General features: G+C 33.0%; 2 pseudogenes; one reads left to right on the top strand and one right to left on the bottom strand.

Moving 5' to 3' along the window:
- The first annotated feature begins 592 nt into the window (after nucleotides 1-592).
- On the top strand, nucleotides 593-1,222 carry LOC150032100 (uncharacterized; annotated as a pseudogene).
- Nucleotides 1,223-2,268: 1,046 nt separating this feature from the next.
- Nucleotides 2,269-3,262, bottom strand: LOC150032099 (uncharacterized; annotated as a pseudogene).
- Nucleotides 3,263-20,730: the final 17,468 nt, after the last annotated feature.

Below are 20,730 nucleotides of genomic sequence, written 5' to 3'. Positions count from 1 at the left end.
GATGGAAAAAACATAAAGAATATTTTTAAATTTAACAATTTTTTTAATTGCAAATATAGCAACAAATTTTAATATATTATAAATATTATATAAAAATAATAGATGTCCATTAATGCTTAGTGTCCAATGCCAAGTGTAATGTTCTCATTATCACATGTGTTGGTATATCATTCAACCACCTATGCATAGTGTCCAAGTGTGTCACTTCCTACTTCCAAAATCCCCTATAAATAAGTGGTCATTTGTAGATTTTGTAGAGACATATACATTTGTGAGAATTCCACTTCGATTTACATATTATCCAATTTTATAATTTTAGTTATTTTATGTTTTTAGTTATTTTGTTTGTTTATTATTATTATATAAATATATTATTATATTATATTTTCTTCATATCTGTGTTCCCATTGTGCTCCTCCATTTCACAACATGTTATCAGCACGAGCTCCTGTCATTTTTCCTGCTAAAGGTAGGTCCTAAAGTTATGTCATTCTTTCCCTCTTCGTTATAATTAATAAATTTAATGTTATTTTGAATATTCAATATTTATTAAATTTCTAACGTAAGTACAATATTTTATGATAGTGTTGCCATGACAAATCGCACAAAATTAGAATTTGTCGCCCTTGATATTAACGGCAATAATTATTTATCATGGGTACTTGATGTCGAAATCCACCTAGATGCCATGAATCTTGGGGAGACTATTAAAGAATGAAGTAGAACATCCGGTTTGGACAAAGCAAAAACTATGATTTTCTTTTGACATCATACCCACGAGGGATTGAAAATTGAGTATCTTACAATAAAAAATCTCCGTATCTTATGGAAAATTTTGAAAGAAATGTATGATCATAAAAAAATAGTTATTCTTTCTAAAGCTTGTTATTAGTGGATGCACTTGAGGCTACAAGATTTCAAATCAGTAAGTGATTACAACTCTGCATTATTTAAAATCAATTCAAAATTGTTGTTATGCGGATAGAAAATTACTGATGTTTATATGTTAGAGAAAATATTTTCTAAATTTCATGTCTCAAATATGCTCCTGCAGCAGCAATATCGAGAGAAGGGTTTTAAACAGTATTCTGAATTAATTTGGTTTCTTCTCGTGGCTAAACAAAATAACGAGTTATTGATGAAAAATCATGAATCTCGACCAACCAGAACAACACAATTCCCTGAAGTGAATGCTGTGAATTTTAATAATGATCGTGGTTGAGGTCGTGGTCGCAGTCGAGGTCGAGACCGTGGTAGAGAAATAAATAATTATTATTTTCGTAGTGGTCATTCTAATCACTTAAATTTCAAAAGAACCACACAAAATGATGATAAAAAAGGAAAAGTTCCACGAGATAAAAGTTCAAATAATGTTGAAAATAAATGCTTCCGATGTGGAATGATCGGCCATTGATCACGTACATGTCGTACGTCAAAACACTTAGTTAACTTCTATCAAGCCTCCCTGAAAGAAAAAGAGAAAAACGTGGAAGCAAATTTTGTATACCAAGATAATGACATATTTGACCTATCCCATATGACAAATTTGGATGTGACAGACTTCTTTGAATCTCCTGAAGAGAAGATTGGCACAGTTTGTGGTACATCAAGTGTTTATTTTGACTTTAAGGGGGCATTTGGAGCGTAGAGTAGATTATTATAGTCTCTGGGTTATAACACTGCTTGTTTTTATAGTCTACGTTTGGGATGCAGACTATTATAGTCTGGTTTATAATAGTCTGTATTTGGGGTGCAGAGTATTATATTTTGTCTTATAAGAATCTATGTTTGGAGTGCAGGTTATTATAGTCTGAATTATAACAGTCTATAATTTGAATGTAGATTATTTTACACCATGTGTAACTTTTTCTACTACCATATTTTATAATACTAATAATTATGCATATGAAATATCATATTTTGAAAATATAATTAAGACTATATGTTCCACTAATTTATACAAAATTAATTTGATTGTAATTTATATTAAAAGCTAACCATGACTTTTTTGTCATTTTGAGAGATGCCTTGGTTAACATGGCTAAAAAAGAAAAAAATGCATTACTTTCGGATGCAATTCATGTATTTCATATATAAAACTTTTTTTTTTAGGTACAAGCATCTCTAAGACAAAATAACTAACTCATGATTGCATGGTTAAAATATTACCTTTTTTTTAAGGTACCAAATCTACTACAAACTTAAATGCATAATTGAAACAAACTAATCATTGTTCATTATTGAAAAACAGTCCAAAACACGGGTTGATCAAACATTCTCTTCAAGGAGGAGGTTGCAATGGTCCAACTTCAGGGTTGTGGGAATGGATAAGAAGCTCTCAGTATCTTGCACACTGCGGAATATGATTTGCATAAGTTTCATCCTCTGTCGGTTATGTAATTCGGGAATATCTTGAAGTTGGTTTATGACTTCTGCACGTAGTTTGACTTTAGTTGCACGCTTCTCTTTTGGATATTCTGCAATCGCCTTCAATTGGTCCTTTGCGAACTCCATCACATTCCTAACAATCTTTGCCATTTCATATTGATTCCCACTTCACTTCCTCTTACTTCCTCTCGAAGCATTTCCTCCTTCAGTGCTTCGACCGGTATGTGTTCCATGCATGTCATCCTATGACATGTCCATTCCCTGACTAGACATCGTGGGGATGTTTGGATCCTGTGATTTATGAATAGAAACTTCATCATTCATATGGTTTGGCACGTTAGACCCGACATCCATAAAGGTCTCTGACCGTCCTCCCATAGCCCGATCCTTGCCAAAGATATAGGCCAGATCATCATAGTATGGGAACAACTTGTGTAGAAGCTCCTTTAATGCAGGATGACTCTGCATGAAGGGTGAAGTGGATGTTATGATTTTGTTACCAATATTTGTAAATCAATTTAGAAAAAAATGTACCTTCACCCATCCATCAAATAACTCGTGCTCTACAGTGATGCATTGGAATTCCTCATTCCGGCCAAATCCACTACAAGCTGGTCCTCTCATTTCTGCGATCGCTTAGTAAGTTTTTTTCCAGGGATTTGACTCGACAATCTATAGTTGGTGATCCTTGGATATTATAGTCGGGCAACTTCTTAGCCATCAAACGTTGTAGTTGTGCCAAGTAGCCAGGTCAAAATGTCCCATTGTCTGATCTCCATCCACTAGATGCGACCAACGCCACCAAGCCCTCAACCAGCTTCGCTTCTTCCTTTTTAGTCCAAATGTGCTTCGGAGCTCTTGAGGAACTTGACATTCTAGTATATACACGTACATATTTTAATATAATTAAACAATAAATGACAAGTAGTTGTAGCAAAGCTAATGAGAGAGTTCATGAGTAAAGTTAAGCACAAAATATAGTAAACATAATGAGAGAGTTCCAAATAAAATCATTTCACAACAATAAACAAAAAGTATAAAGACACTACACGTTACGCAACTCCCATTCAGTAAACATATGTTGCGCCAGTTCATCCCTCTATTGGGTCCATTCATTTAAACTCTCAATATAATTTATCTCATCCCCCTCAGTTGTAGCAAAGCTTGAATCCACCTCATCCAAATCCTCAGTCAGTTCATTATTAGTCATCTCCCTATTGATAAGATTGTGCGGAAGGCAACACGCCATGATGGTTCGACATTGGATTTGCACTGGGTAGTATGATTTTCCTTGCAAGATTGTCCATCTACCCTTCAATAACCCGAACGTTCTTTTGATGACATTCCGTGCATAAGAATGCTTTATGTTAAAAAATTCTTGTGGAGTTATTGGTGCATTACCTCTTCCACGCCACTCCGAAAGATGATATCTTTCGTCTCTATATGGAGCCAAAAAACCCTCCGCATTTGGGTATATGGCATCACATAGATAATAATACCTTGTTGAACATCCAATCATTTCAATTCTTATATTACAAATACAATGAGTAGGGAGATATGGTATGTGTAGCTAGTTACCCTTTGGAACCTTCAGTCCATTAGGTCGTGATATTGCATCTTTGAGAACTCGAGAATTAGTTGTGGATCCTTCACACCCTAATAAGACGAACATAAAGTCGCAATTTGTATCACACACACCGAGTACATTTGTTGCAATTTCACCATTCCTCGTCCTATACCTTGGGCGATTAGTTGCACTGACATTTACCTTGATGTACGTGTCATTTAATGCACACAGACAATTCTGCATTCGAACAAAATAAGAAATATTCATGCACATACGTTCTCCTAAGAAATAAATCACGTCGAACTAATGTTGGTGTATTTGAACTGTACCTCAAACCATTTCTATCGCAGATTTGTACATGAGTTTGTGATCGACAAAGGTTTTCTTAACAACACGTCGTATAATCGTAACACTGCTAATAAAACAGTGTTGAAATGCCTAGAAACAGTCTCACCCCATACAAACTCTCTTTGAACCATCTGGTTCTTAATGTTATGGGCTAAAATATGTAAGAACATGGCAACCATCTTCTCCACATCTATAACTTCAGTTCCAACTAATTCGCCAGTGGTCTTAAGTAAATGACATAAAATGGAAAAACATCTTCTATTCATTCTTGTAATTTGAAGACAACATAAATCGGGCTCATGAATGAGTCGAAAGTATGCTAATTGGCTAATACGATGTCTACTCTCGTGTGATGTGTTTTCTATCCTCCTATGGCCATTCAGTAATAACTCTAGTGTTGAAAATAACTGACGTTGTGAAGCTGTAAATGCTGTTAGTATCGTACTAATTCTGTTGGGTCAATTATGTACTAATAAATTTGGAACTGGTCCTGAAAAAAAAAATTAGATCATAAAATAATTACAAAACTAAAAATAAACTGAGTCAAATTCCAAAAATATTTCTTAATCATGTTAACATTATTTTTTTTTTATATTACTTAAAAAACAACACTTTTTTATTACTTTTTTTAAAAATATATTATTTTGTTAAGTAAACTTAGTCAAATTCCAAAAATAAACTTAGTCAAATTCCAAAAAGTTTTTATTTCCTAATACCATAGATGTCTTTACACAACCAATGACATAAAAAACAACATTCCATAAAAGGTAAATGATGGATGAGCATCATGCTATATATAAAGATACTTTGATTTTTTACCATTTATAACTTTTTTTCTATGAAAAGAAAAAAGGGAGTGAATGTTAGCTGTTGTTTGTGGATGTTAAAATAAATAACAAAAATTTCCATCGAAATTGTTTGTTTGTATTTGTCTCACTCCTTCGCAACACATTGATAAAACTCATTTTTATAAATTAAGAAAATAACTTTGATAAAAATTGTTGAAAAACACTGTAGTTATTTGAAACTCTTGAAATACATACCAATTGAGAAAATAATCTATTCTCACCTTTCTCATCTTCTCTGCTTTGCTCCCTTATTCTAATGGTTGTTTTTGCTACTTTTTCTTGTTTCATAATAATAATACATACCAATTCAGAAAATAATAGATTGTTTTAAATACCATGTAGAAATTTGAGAAACGACAAAATCAAGCATTTTAATTCTTGTTCCAGTTTCCAATTTATTAATAACATGAATCAAAATATTAATTCATTTTTTTTTTACTAATATAATTATAAGAAGCTTTAGAAATAAATATTGCAAAAATTTCCCAAATTTTTTATTTTTTAACTAATTGTCATGAAAATTTGCTTTTAATTTAAAGTTGCAAAAGAACGGACACAAAAAAATAAATAAATAAATAAAAATAAAAAATAGATAAGAAACAATTAACAAAAGTAACATATATTCAATCATCCAAATCTAACAACATATATTCAATCATCCAAATCTAGCAACAAATATTAGGTCGTGATATTATTACAGTCAATCATCTAAATATAGCAAAAAAACAAATTACAATAAACAACATTAGCTAAACAGTGTTTAAGTGCATGTAAACAAATAAGAAACAATTAATAAAAGTATTTAAATGCATGTAAACACCTTAGTAAGAGAAAGTTGGTAAATAGTGTTTAATCCAGATGATCCCTATAAGACCAACCCTAAAACAAATTACAATAAACAACATTAGTACACTAAGCAACAACTGCAATAAAAAAAAATATATTGGATAAAGTGGGAGAAGATATATCATTTGCGTTATGAGGTAGATGGAATTTGTTTGTCCTTATACTTGAAGGCAAGTGAGAGCATAATTATAAAGTACAAAAAAACAAAAAATGGAATAGGGTCCAGCCTCAGAGTTATGAAATTCATTCACTGAAACTTGAATTTCAGATAACCAACAAGATGAATGCAGTAAATAGTACCAACAAAATGAGAAACCAACAAGATGAATGCAGTAAACCAACAATAGAAACTAAAAAGATGCAAAGAAGAGAAATAACACTGAATAAGAAAATGTTGGAGACAAGAGAAATAACATACCAATTGCATTAAGCAAGTAGATGGAATAAGTTTGGCCTAAGTTGAAGTGAAGTGAGACACATATATAGTTGTATGAATACAATAAACAGTAACTAACAAACACTGTCAGTAAATATAGAATAGACCATCCAAAAAAAGGGATATGGCAATGATGAATACCATAAACAGTACCTAACAACTACTATCCGTCAATATACAATAAATCATCCTAAAAATAGGGGATATGCTAATGATGAATGCAGTAAACAATACCTAACAACTGTTGTCAATCAATATACAATAAACAGTGGTCAAACGGAGGTCAAAAGTTACAAATTGGACAAGCAATGGACAAACAGAAATTGAAATAAACAAATTTTTTACAGAGACAGTAATAGCAATGAAGAACATAACATATCTTTGATAGAACCTAATCATATAACCTAATCGAAATCCATTCTTCTTTATCAAAATTTAAATCTAGTCTTCTTCATTCTAATCAAAATCCATTATTCTTCGATATAATGAAGAGCATAATTCAACATAACATATATTTGACAAAGACAATAGTAATTGAAAACAAAATAATTAAGTATAAGGAAGAGCATAATTCAACATAATATATATTTGGCACAGATAGTAGTAATTCAAAGAAAATAATTCAGTATAATGAAGAGCATAATTCAACATAACATATATTTGACAGAGACAGTAGTAATTCAAAGCAAAAAAAATCAGTATAATGAAGAGCATAATTTGGAAGCAAAATAAGGAACATGAAATAATTTGTCCATTGATTTACAAAATTTTGAGCTAAATTTGAAAAAAAAAAATCATCATCATCGACTGGGAAAGGGAAAAAGAAGATTACCTTCGACCTCCCCCTTTTCCAAGCTCCAAATCTCGACCTCCCCTACCAAGCTCCAAGGCCTATTTCGACAGAGTGAGAATATCAAATAAAGTAGAAAAGGGAATCAATGTTTTGGAGCGGCAAAGGGAAGAGACACAATCTATATATCTGTGAAATGAAAAACCAGATCTGAAGAAAAACATGTAAGAAATGTGAAACCAGATCGGAAGACGGCACTAAAACCAGATTTGAAGCCGGAGAAATAAAAAGAAGGAAGAACAAAACCAGATCTGAAGTCGAAGAAATAAAGAGAAGGAAGAATGAAACTTAAGCATAGCGTTCGATTGGACAAGAAAGGAGAAAAATTGAGGGAGAATGATCAGACAAGAAAGGAGACAGAAATGCGATGGAGAACAGAGGAGATGCAAACAGTGAATTGTTAAGGTTGGGAACAATTACCCTAGGGTTAAAATGTGATAGTATGATTAGAGCTTCAATTAAAAATAGTTGGATCCCCAAACAAGGAGTGGGCTATTATAGCCTACTCCACCTCACTCTAATCTTGGGCCCAAACAGGTCCTAAGAATATCTAAACTTAATGTTGTTGTTTTCTTTTATCTATCTTCATATTTTTTAGTAACCTTTGTATATTCTAAGTGTTATTTTTCTTATTGTAATTATTTTCTTTTAATGAAGAAACATGGATCATTTTCATATGTTGGATAACTAGAAAATGAGTAAAGAAGATTTATGTCTGGCAGACAGTGCAACTACACATACAATACTTACAAATAAAAAATAGTTTTCTAATTTGACAATGCTGAAAGCAAAAGTAAAATACAATATCAGGTTTTGCATACTTGATTGAAGGTTTTGGAAAAGAAAATATTATTTTACCTAGAGGAACAAAATTTACAATTGACAATGCATTGTTCTCTAGTCAATCAAGGAGAAAACTTCTAAGTTTTAAAGATATACGTTACAATGGCTATCATATTGAGACTGATAGTAAGAGTAATGTAAAATATCTATATATCATATCCACTGTCTCAAATGAAAAAAAAGTATATTGGAAGAGTTGCATGTTTTATCTTCTGGATTGTATTATACTCATATACGAGTAATTGAAACATATGCAACAATGAACCTGAAGTTCATGAATCCAGACATATTTACAATTTGGCATGACCAATTGGGTCATCCAGGATCTATAATGATAAGGAGAATTATCGAAAATTCAAATGGGCACCCATTGAAGAACCAGGAGATTCTTCAATTTAATGAATTATCATGTGATGCTTGCTCTCAAGGAAAAATTGATAATTAAACCATCACCAGCAAAAGTGGGGACTAAATCACCTGCATTTTTAGAACGAATTCATGGTGATATATGTGGACCCATTAACCCACCAAGTGGACTATTTAGATATTTTATGGTATTAATAAATGCATCCAGCAAATGGTCACACGTGTGCTTATTATCAAGTCGAAATCTTGCATTTACAAGATTACTTGCTCAAATAATTAAGTTAAGAGCACAATTTCCTGATTATATAATTAAGACCATTCGTCTTGATAATGCTGGTGAATTTACATCCCAAGCTTTTGATAATTATTGTATGTCAATTGGGATAAGTGTTGAACATTCTGTAGCTCATGTTCATACATAAAATGGTTTAGCAAAATCATTTATAAAACGTTTGCAATTAATTGCAAGACCATTACTTATGAGAGCTAAGCTTCCTTTATCTGTATAGAGACATGTTATTTTGCATACAACGTCACTTGTACGCATTAGGCTAGTAGCTTATCATAAGAACTCACCATTACAATTAGCTTATGGTCATGAGCCAAATATTTCTCATCTGAGAATTTTTGGATGTGCAGTATATTTTCCAATTGCTCCACCACAACGTACTAAGATAGGTCTGAAGGAACTCTTATACAAGAGTACCTCTAAGTGGAAGTGGATGATTCCAAACTCATTGTGACAGCATTACCACATTTACATTTTAACAAAATAGATATGCAATATACTACAAATTACCGGCATGCTTTTAGAACTAAACAACAAAGAGAAGAGATACGTACTAGTTGAAGAACACTTCTCCACAGAAATTCTCGTTCTCTCCAAGGGATTGCTTCTCTTGCTCTCGCTGGAACATCCAAGCAATCGTTCACCAAAACCCGATCGTCTACTCACGAATGGCCTCCACACGAACATAGCAACAATGGGAATGACACCACCACTTAGAACCCTCGGTATTCTCGGTGTGAGAATCTAGGAGGTGTGGGCTCTGTTGGATTTGGTAGAGGGAAAGAGGAGAGGAAAATTGTATACCACGACCAAACAAGTGAGAAGGTTTATGTCTATCATATAGACGATGCTTGATCGTTTAGAAGAAGGTACACAATCTTGTAGTAAATAGGCTACGATCATATAGAGATCATTTAAATCGCTTGAGCGCGTGATCGTTTAGGAAAGAGCTAGATGATTGTTTAGCAATTCCTATGCGATCGTTGAGAAAGAGACACGCGTGTATACGATTGTTTAGAAACTTTGAGCTATCGTGTAGTCTCTTAGTTTGTTATGCGATAGGTTATATACACAATGCATGAGCGAATGACCGATATCTTGCAAAATGAAAACGATTTTCATTTTATTCTTCAGTTACAAAAACTGAATGAAACCTCCCACTATTACACGGTTACGGAGAAAACACCGACATAATTATCCTATAATTTTCCAATTAAAAAATAATAAATATATTATATTCATTAACCTATGGTTTAATATCACATATAAACCATAGTGTTTTCTCCTCCATTAGATATAAATCATATTTATATCATTTTTCCTCCAAATTAATGTATCTCATACATAAAGTCAATCATATCATATATAATTAACCAGTTCAAACATATCATATATAATCGAACTTCCTCTTGTCAATTTGAACACTTCAAACTTACCTAAAACTGATTCTAAACTTGAATCCATTGAGCTACCAAGGGGACCTTATGGAACTATGGTTCGAAGCTCTAACGGTACGTGAATAGCTGACTAAACTCTTTACCCACGAGATCCACCATCCGTTAACTGCCAAACACTCTACTAATGACTCACAGCTGAACTCTTCTTACCACAGACATATTTCTGTGTTCATCGGATATAACCAATCAACAGTACGATAACCTTTCACAGATGCTCGTAAGTACAGCTGGACCAATTTACTGTTTTGCCCCTAGAGTTACATCTAACTCCTTAAGTACCACTGATCCCTCTAGTAAACAATACAACATAGTCCTACTATGTGTGGACACCTCTCGGGCCATGAGAAGATGTGTGGCGCCACATCGTTCAATCCCCCGGGATCAGCTCTTAAGGAAGCAATCTATCTACTTACCTCTGCTTCAGGGAAGGAGTGAATCTCATCTTATGTAGCTGAGTTCCCAGGTCCCAAATTAGACTAATCCCCAAAGCGGTAGGTTTGAGTCAGCGATTAGGCCACTCACACCCATGCAAATCAAAGGACCACCCTCAAAGGTAGAAGTTTTCAACTCACTTAGGATTGAGGTTATGTTACATATGGTCATCCTAGTGAAGTGAAGTCTCTGTCATGAACGTCGTTATATAACGAGACGTTAACACTTCGTGGTCAGGTCTTATACAAACTCTTTATATAGAATGCCCCCGCTCGCATGATCTCCAAATGTTGGAGGTGTGGTAGGATGGACGTACATCCCATAAGATGTTCCCGCGAATGTAGTGTAGTGTTCCCGGATTCAATTAACCCATAAGCAAGGTTTATTGGAAACTTTTTTCCATCCATGCTAAAGTAGCGCAGCAAGATTGCAATCCCAAAGCCTCCGGACCCCCCAGCCTTCCTTCCGCTTTCAGCCGACAAACATCCTTGCATGCTAAAGGAATGATTTGGATCTTTTGAGTTCTGGCTCAGCCCACAGCACAGGAAAGGGTTAAAGATCCTGTAAATACATTGACACATTCTATGCCATATTTCTTATATGATTAACCGCAGACAAGGCCTGTAATTCATCTGCAGCCCAGACCAGCTACTCCTATAAGCAAGGTTCACAAGATAGTTTGTCCATCCTTTTCTACATCTATCGCTGAACCAACTGAAAAGATAGGCCGGCTGGAAAAGTTCCCCAACCCTCCTGAGTGACCAGCTAAGTCAAACTCCAACATGTTTGGAGAGTTTTGCCTTCCACACGTGCCACTGAAAGCAGAATGACCTCTTCTCATTGCCTGCCCCTCCTTGAAAAAAGGTCCAAGCGAAGCTCATAGGTTGGAAAGAAAAAAGTCTCTCCTATAGTTGGACACTTTTCTACTTAAAATCCGTTCTATTCTAGAAAACAATTCTGGTTGATATGTGTGAATGAATGGAGAAAAAGATTAAAAAGAGAGAAAAGTCAAGCAAGAATGAGAGTCTGGCTTTTTTTTTTAATATAGATTTTTTCTCGGAACATAGGAAGGCATTCCTTTTCTCTGTCTTAGAGATATGATATTCAATGACCAAAATGATCTTGTCACGAGCTGGATTCATGTCCCCACATGAATGATCAGAATCAGACCATCTGTAACAAGTCACAACACTTATAACTATTCTACAAAGCGGGCCACATCCGTAGCGTTACCATGATAAGGTTTCCCTTCTATATCCATATATTATAGATCATTTTGGTTATCACTTAAGACATGATTCACTTGTATGTCTCCACATACATGTAATGACAACTAGAGATTTTAGTTTATTAGTTTATGGTAAAGCAAATAAAACATCCAATGTTTGTAGACAATAAGTGAAGAAAATACCATATATTATACATCACAAGCATTTATTCAAAACTGTGTTTACAAACTACAGGATACGAGAGTTTAGGGCATCATCCCCAACAAGGTCCTCAAAGGAGGTTAGGAATATATATTGGATATGATTCCTCATCAATTATTAAATATCTTAAGCCCCTGACGAGTGATGTATTTACTGCATGATTTGTTGATTGTCATTTTAATGAGACAAATTTTCCAACATTAGGGGGAGAAATTAAGAAGTTGGAAAAAGAAATTACATGAAATGCATCGTTATTGTCTCATTTAGATCCTCGTACAGATCAATGTGAACTTGAAATTCAGAAAATAATTCATTTTCAAAATATTGCAAATCAATTACCAGATGCATTTATAGATGCAAAGAAAGTAACTAAGTCACATATACTAGCTGCAAATGTTCCATAAAAATTTGATATCCCAACACAACCAGTTGTCACTAATGAGTCAGGAACACGCTAGAAGTGTGGTAGACTAGTGAGTTTTTAAGATAAAAATCCTTGAAAACGAAAAATAATTAATAGGAAAAAAGACTTGGTTGAGGATGTAAATACCCATATAGAAATCCTCGACATGATTAGTGAGGAAAGTGAAATACCTAAAATAATAATAAGATTTCAATAAACTATGTCATGACAGGAAAAAGATGGAATCGAACTAATGTAATTATTGACAACATTTTTGCGTATAATGTTGCTCTTGATATTATATTTGAAAATGAGGATCTTGAACCAAAATTTGTTGAAGAATGTCGACATAGAAAAGATTGGCTTCAGTGGAAATAAGGGAATAATTAAATTCACTTGTAAAACTTCAGGTTTTTTTACCAGAAGTCCAAACACCAGAAGGTGTTAAACCTGTGGGATACAAATGGGTATTTACGAGGAAAATAAATGAAAATAATGAGGTCACAAGATATAAAGCAAGACTAGTTACACAAGGTTTTTCACAAAAACTTGGTATTGATTTTGAGGAGACGTATTCTCCAATGGTGGATGCAATTATATTAAGATATTTAATTGGCTTGACTATGTATAAAAGTCTGGATATGCATCTTATGGATGTAATCACAGTATATTTATATGGATCCCTTGACAATGATATTTATATGAGAACTCCAAAAGCATTTAAGATACCTGAAACATATACATCAAATTCCCAGAAATGGTATTCAATAAAGTTACAAAGATCACTATATAGATTGAAACAATCTGACAGATGTGGTATAATTTCCTGAGTGGATATTTATTGAAAGAAGGATATCAAAATAATCCAATATGTTCGTATGTTTTTATAAAGAAATTACAATAAGGATTTGTTATTATAACTGTATATATTGATGACTTAAATATAATTAGAACTCATGAAGAGCTTTCAAAGGTAATAAAATATCTTAAGAAAGAATTTGAGATGAAAGATCTCGGAAAAATAAAATTTTTCCTTGGTTTGCAAATTGAGCATTTAGCAAATGGAATATTTATTCATCAGTCAACTTATACAGAAAAACTTTTGAAAAGATTTTATATGGACAAAGCACATCCACTAAATACTCCAATGGAAGTTCGTTCATTGGATATAAAGAAAGATATATTTCGACCTCGAGAAGATAATGAAGAACTTCTTGGTCCCGAAGTACTATATCTTAATGCAATTGGTGACTTATGTATCTTGCTAATAATACAAGACCAAATATTGCATTTTCAGTAAATTTGTTAGCTAGATATAGTTTTTCTCCTACAAAAAGACATTGGAACGGAATTAAGCATATACTCCGTCATCTCCAAGGAACAATCGATATGGTTTTTTTTTTATTCAAATAAATCAAATTTTAATCTAGTTGGTTATGCAAATTCTGGATATTTATCTAATCCACACAAAGCTAGATCTTAAACAGGTTATGTTTTCACATGTGGAGGAACTACTATATCATGACGATCGGTGAAACAGACTATAACGACCACTTCCTTAAATCATGTTGAAATTCTTGCAATTCACAAAGCTAGTTGAGAATGTGTATGGCTAAGGTCAATGACTCAATACATTCGTGAAACGTGTGGCTTGTCTTCTAATAAAAACATTCCAAAAAGATTATACGCAAACAACACAGCTTGCATAGCCCAAATCAAAGGAGGATATATTAAAAGAGATATAACAAAACATATTTCACTGAAGCTTTTCTACACTCGTGATTTTGAAGAAAATGGTAACATCACTGTATAACAAATTTGTTTGAAGGATAATCTGACAGACTTATTTATAAAGGCATATCAATCGCAACTTTTGAAAAATTGGTACACAACATTGGAATGCGGACTCAGAGATCTTAAGTGATGTTTTCATGAGGGGAAGCTAATAGATTCTTTTGAAAGTATCAATTATATGAAATATGTACTCTTTTTTCTTCACTAGGATTTTTTTCCCATATGATTTTTCTTAGTAAGGTTTTAATGAGGCATATTACATATATATATATATATATATATATATAATGAACATCTAAGGGGGAGTATTATAAATATTATATAAACATAGATGCCCAATTAGTGTCATGCTTAGTATCGAATGCCAAGTGTCATTTTCTCATTATCACATGTATTGGCTATGTGTCATTCAACCACCTATGCATAGTGTCCAAGTGTGCCACTTCCTACTTGCCAAAATTTTCTATAAATAAGTGGTCATTTGCAATTTTTGTAGAGATATATACATTGGTAAGAATTCCACTTCAATTTACATATTATCCAATTTTATAATTTTAGTTATTTTATGCTTTTAATTATTTTAATTATTATATATAAATATATTATTATATTATATTTTCTCCATATCCGTGTTCCCGTTGTGTTCCTCAATTTCACGATAAAATATGAATTTTATTGTTTTTATTATTTTAATTTTATTCTTATTTGTATTTTAGTGGGTATATCTTATATACTTTATGTGATTTGTTTGTTGTGTATCAATTTATATAAAATATATCATTTATGCAACTGATATAGAACAATTGTATTTGTGTCATAGTTGAAGTTGTTTTTGTTTTTGTTTTTTTTACATGTACTTGTTTTCATTCAGTTGACCTTATTTAAATTTTGGGGTTAGTTTTCTTATGTTTTCAAATTTCGATTGTATATCTTAATTGCATTAATGGTATTAATTAACTAATTATTAACTAATTAATTTGCAAAATATAAAGAATATTTGTATTTGTCTTATTTTCAAAATTTTAATATGCTTTTGACGACATGAAAGTGAAAGGATTGGAATTCCCCGAAGCGAAAGCAATCGAATGTCATGTGTCTCTAATTTTCGTTTTAGAAAACTTGAATACACAGAATGATAGAAACATGGATAAACTAAAAAACTAAGCATGCTTTTCTATTGTGAAAATAGAGAGGAAAAAGGGAAACATAATACTAACCCTTGAAGAATCGCCTTCTCGCTTCCTCCCCCGTTCACAACACGAACTCGATCTTTTGTTGGGGAAGATATTATAAATCTCGTGAATCTCATGGTTTGTAATTGTATAGTATAAACACTTTATTTATCTAGTAAAATAAAGAGGTATTTTATTTAACATCTAGTAGCATTAGCCCACAAAACCAATAAAATAAGATTAAGGGTTATCTTCTGTAACTTAAACGTGTACGTAGAGACATACAGGTGGATCATGTTTAAGTGATAATCTAGACGGCCTGTAGTAGATGGATAAGGTTAAGTACTTTATCCTGATTACACTATGAATACGACATGCTTTGTAACTGTTACAATTATTGTAAAGTGCTGCAAATGATCTAATCCTGATCATTCATGTGAAGACATGTGAGCGAGGGTATTTTATGCAAAGAGTTTGTATATGACCATACCACGAAATAAATAGTATCTCTATATAACATCGTTGTTAAAAGAGACTTACATTTCACCAGGATGACCATAAGTGACTTGACATAAATCCTAAGTGTGTTGTAAACTTCTACCTCTGAAGGTAGTTCTTTGATTTGCATGAGTGAGAGTGACCAGTTTCACCGGCTCATATGCCTAATATCTTGGGGATTTGTCTTATTAGGGTGCTGGGAACACAATTACACAAAAAGAAATTCACTCATTCTCATTAGTTAGAGAATGTAAAGAAATTGCTCCCTTAAGGGTTGATTCCTAAGTTTGACCAATATGGCATCATACCCTCTCTTGATCTGAGAGGGGTTAGGTTTTAGTTGGACTATAATTTATTGTTCATTAAAGAAATCAGTGATACTTAAAGAGTTAGATGTAGCTACAGACGAAAAACGATAATTTTGGTATAGTTGTACTTATGAGCAATTGTGAAAAGTCGATGCATTATTGATTGGTTAAATTCAATGGACACTAAAATATATCTATAGTACGAATAGTGTAGCTATCGATCTTTAGTCGAGTGACGGACAGTTAATTAAAGTTGATTAATTTAATCAAAGAGTTCGATTAATTAATCAATACCATTGGAGCTTCAATATATAGGTCGATAAAGTCCCCTTGTTAGCTCAATAAGAATTTATGATAATCAATTAATTTGGATTAATTTGAATTGTTTAAATTAATAAAAGGATTTGATTATATAAGATATAATATAATGTTTATAATATATTATAATATAAAGTTTTATTTGAGAGATAATTAAGTATTTGAATATGATTCAAATATTAATAAGAATTTGATTCATATAAATTAAATGAGAAAATATTAGACTATAAGTTATATTATATATGATATAATATAAACTATAGGTTATATGTTATATTAAAATATAACATATGGTTTTAATGTATTACATATATATAATACATTATTTTAATTAATTAAAATTAAGAAATTTGTTTTAGTTAATTATATAATTTAATTATTTGGGAGTTGAATAACTCCTCCCACTATTTTCTCATATTAAATTTATGGAATTGGAAGTGCAAAGGGTATGGAAGATGGATCATCTTCCTCTTGCCTGTATAAGGACACATTATGTTGTTGGAGTAAGTTCTTTTTTGTGTTCTACTCTCTCACATTATTTCTTCAAATAATTTCTCCAAATTAATCTTGAAGCCCACATCTCTCATCGATTATCTACCCCCAAGAATAACGAGGTTTCCGCGTAGTGGTATTCGATTGATTGCTACGATTCCATGATCCAAGTGTTCGTTGTGTTCGAGAATCGAATAGGAATTGTCAAGAGACTAGTCTTCAAGGGTATACGATCTTTTGATCTTTTGTTCATCTTTCATTTCTTTACAAATGCATGCTTGTTAGATTATGTACATCTTGTTTCCATCTTTTATATTTTCTGTATGTTCTGTAAAATTAGAATTAAGACGTGATCGCTTCCGCAATGGGTACTCGCGTATCCTTTCAATTGGTATGAGAGCAAGTGTTTCCAGCCTAATTTTAGTTTTCGTATGAACTATAGAGTAATGGTAGGATTTTGATTTGCATAGAAATATGTTGTTATGGTTTGCTCATTTGGATATTTTCGGGATTGGTTTTAGATTTTCTGCCATTTTTTTTATTCGATATGTAAAAGGCCCATTGTTTTAGGCATTTTTTGTTTGCTATCGAGTTTGTGTATCTAATCCAGGTCGTTTATGACAACTTTTCAACTTCGATTTGGTGGAAAACAAGCAAGAAACAAGAATTATGGATGAACGGGCGAACTGCAAGCATTCTGTCTTACAACGTCAGGTTTCAGCTTTGCAACGCTGGCCCAACGCTATAAGGCAAAAGCCTCAGCATCGCAACATTCCAACCGCAGTATTGTAATGTTGTGCAGAGCATTGCAACACTGCGAGCAGCATAATGGTGAGCATTAAAATTAACTCCGTTTGGAGTTAATTTTTCAAATTTCAAAAATTTGAATTTTATATGATATAATATATAACCTATAGTTTATATTATATCACATATAATATAAGCTATGGCTTATTATTCTCTCATATAATCTATAGTATTAATATAAATCATATTCATATCAATTTTAACCTATAGTTTTTATATGAATCACATTCATATAATTAATATTTGAATCATATCAAATATTTATTTCTCTCATTAAAACTATATATTATAATGTATCACGTACATTATATTAATTGTATCATATACAATTAATTTGAATAGTTTAAACTTATCTAAAATTAATTTGATTTTGATTAATCCTTATTGAGCTAACAAGGGGCCCTTACAGACCTATAAATTGAAGTTCCAATGATACAAGATTAATTAATTAAACTCGTAATTAAAGTAATCAACCTTCATTAATTTTCGGTCACTCCACTAAAGACCAACGGCTACTCTCTTCACATCATAGATATATTTCTGTATCCATTGGACATAACCAATCAACAGTGAGTTGATCCTTGACAAATTACTTGTAAGTATAGCTAGGTCAAAATTACTATTTTACCCCTGTAGTTACATCTAACTCCTTAAGTACCATTAAGCCCTCAAATGAACAATTAGTCATAGTCCAATTATAACTGAACCTCTATCGGGCCAAGAGAGTGTATAACGTCACATTGTTTAAGACTCGAAATCAACCCTTAAAGGAGCAATTTATCAACTTACCCTAACAACGGGAATGAATGAATTTCTTCTTGTGTAGTTGCGTTCCCAACTCCTCAATCAGACAAATCCCTAAAGTGGTAGGCATTTTGAGTCAGCGTACCTGGCTACTCTCACCCATGCAGATAAAATGACCGCCCTCATAGGCAAGAATTCACAACTCACTCAGGATTAAGGTCGAGTCACCAATGGTCATCCTGGTAAATGTAAGTCTCTTTTAGCAACGGTGTTATAAAGAGAGATTATTTATTTCGTGATCCAGTCTTATACAAACTCTTTGTATATGATACCCCCGCTCACATATTTGCACACGAATGATCAGGATCAGATCATTTGTAACATTATACAACAATTGTAATAATTACAAAACGGGTCGTATCAATAGTGTCACAAAGATAAAGTTGTTGGGGTTGATGCCCTAAAGTCTCATGTCCTATAGTTTGTAAACAGTTTGTACGAATGCTTGTGATGTATAATATATGATATTTACTTCACTTCTTGACTTTGCACATTTGGATGTTTTATTTGCTTTACCATAAACCAATAAACTTAAAATCTTTGGTTGTCTTTATGTAACTTAAGCATGTATGTGGTGACATACAAGTGGATCATATCTTAAATGATAACCAAAATGGTCTGTAGTATATGGATATAGGAGGGAAACCTTATCCTGGTAACACTACGGATGCGGCTCGCTTTGTGGAATAGTTACAAGTGTTGTGACTTGTCACAGATGGTCTGATCCTGATCATTCGTGTAGGAGACATGCGAGCGGGAGCGTCCTATACAAAGAGTTTGTATAAGACTTGACCACGAAGTGTTAACGTCTCGTCATATAACCCCGTTCATGACAGAGACTTCACTTCACTAGAATGACCATAGGTACATGACCTCAATTCTGAGTGAGTTGAAAACTTCAGCCATTGAGGGCGGTCCTTTGATTTGCTTGGGTGCGAGTGGCCAGAGCGCCAATTCAAACTTACCACTTTGAGGATTCGTTTGATTTGGGAGCTGGGAACTCTGCTACACAAGATAAAGTTCACTTCTTCCCCAAAGCAAGGGTAAGTAGATAGATTACTCCCTTAAGGGTTGATATCGGGGCTTGAACGATGTGGCGCCACACACCTTCTCATGGCTCGAGAGGTGTTCACACATAGTAGGACTATGTTGCATTGTTCATTAGAGGGATCAGTGGTACTTAAGAAGTAAGATGTAACTACAGGGGCAAAATGGTAAATTAGCCCAGTGGTACTTACGAGCATCTATGGGTCATCGTACCGATTATTGGTTATATCCGATGGACATATAAATATATTTATGGCAAGAAGAGTTCAGCTCTCGGTCTTTAGTAGAATGTCTGGCAGTTAACGGATGGTGGATCTCGTGGTTAAAGAGTTTAGTCAGCTATTCACGTACTGTTGGAGCTTCGAACCATAGGTCCATAAAGTCCCCTTGGTAGCTTAGATACAAGTTGAGAATTAGTTTTTGGGTCAGTTTGAAATGTTCAAATTGACAAGAGGGAGTTCGATTATATATGGTATAATTGAACTAGTTAATTATATATGATATAATTGACGTTATGTATGAGATATATTAATTTGGAGGAAATTGGATATAAATATGATTTATATCTAGTGGAGGAAAAATACTATGATTAATATCATATTAAACCATAGGTTATGGATATAATGTGATTATATTTATTATTTATTAATTGGACAGTTATGGGATAATTGACTGACGTCTCTTCTATTTTTGTAACTGATGAGTGAGAGGAAGAATCGTTTTGAGACGCTTAAATAGCTCACAGTGTATTGTGATTCGATAGAGTCACCGCTTAGTAAATCAAAGCCTATACGATAGTGTTGAATGATCGCTTACACCCGCGCATGCTACTTACTGAACGATCGCTTATCTTTTACTAAATGATCATTTAGTGCCCGAGCTTTAATAACGATCGTATAGACGATCACTTAGCTTTTTCTACACGATCGTATACTTCACCTAAACAATCGAGCATTTTGTCTATACGATAGACTAGTCTTTCTCCCA

The sequence above is a fragment of the Benincasa hispida genome, chromosome 12, assembly GCF_027475165.1.
Source record: "Benincasa hispida cultivar pf3 chromosome 12, pf3_genome.v1.1, whole genome shotgun sequence".
Lineage (NCBI taxonomy): Eukaryota > Viridiplantae > Streptophyta > Magnoliopsida > Cucurbitales > Cucurbitaceae > Benincasa > Benincasa hispida.
The sequence above is the reverse complement of the archived record's forward strand: the minus strand, read 5'-3'. Positions and strand labels throughout refer to the sequence as shown.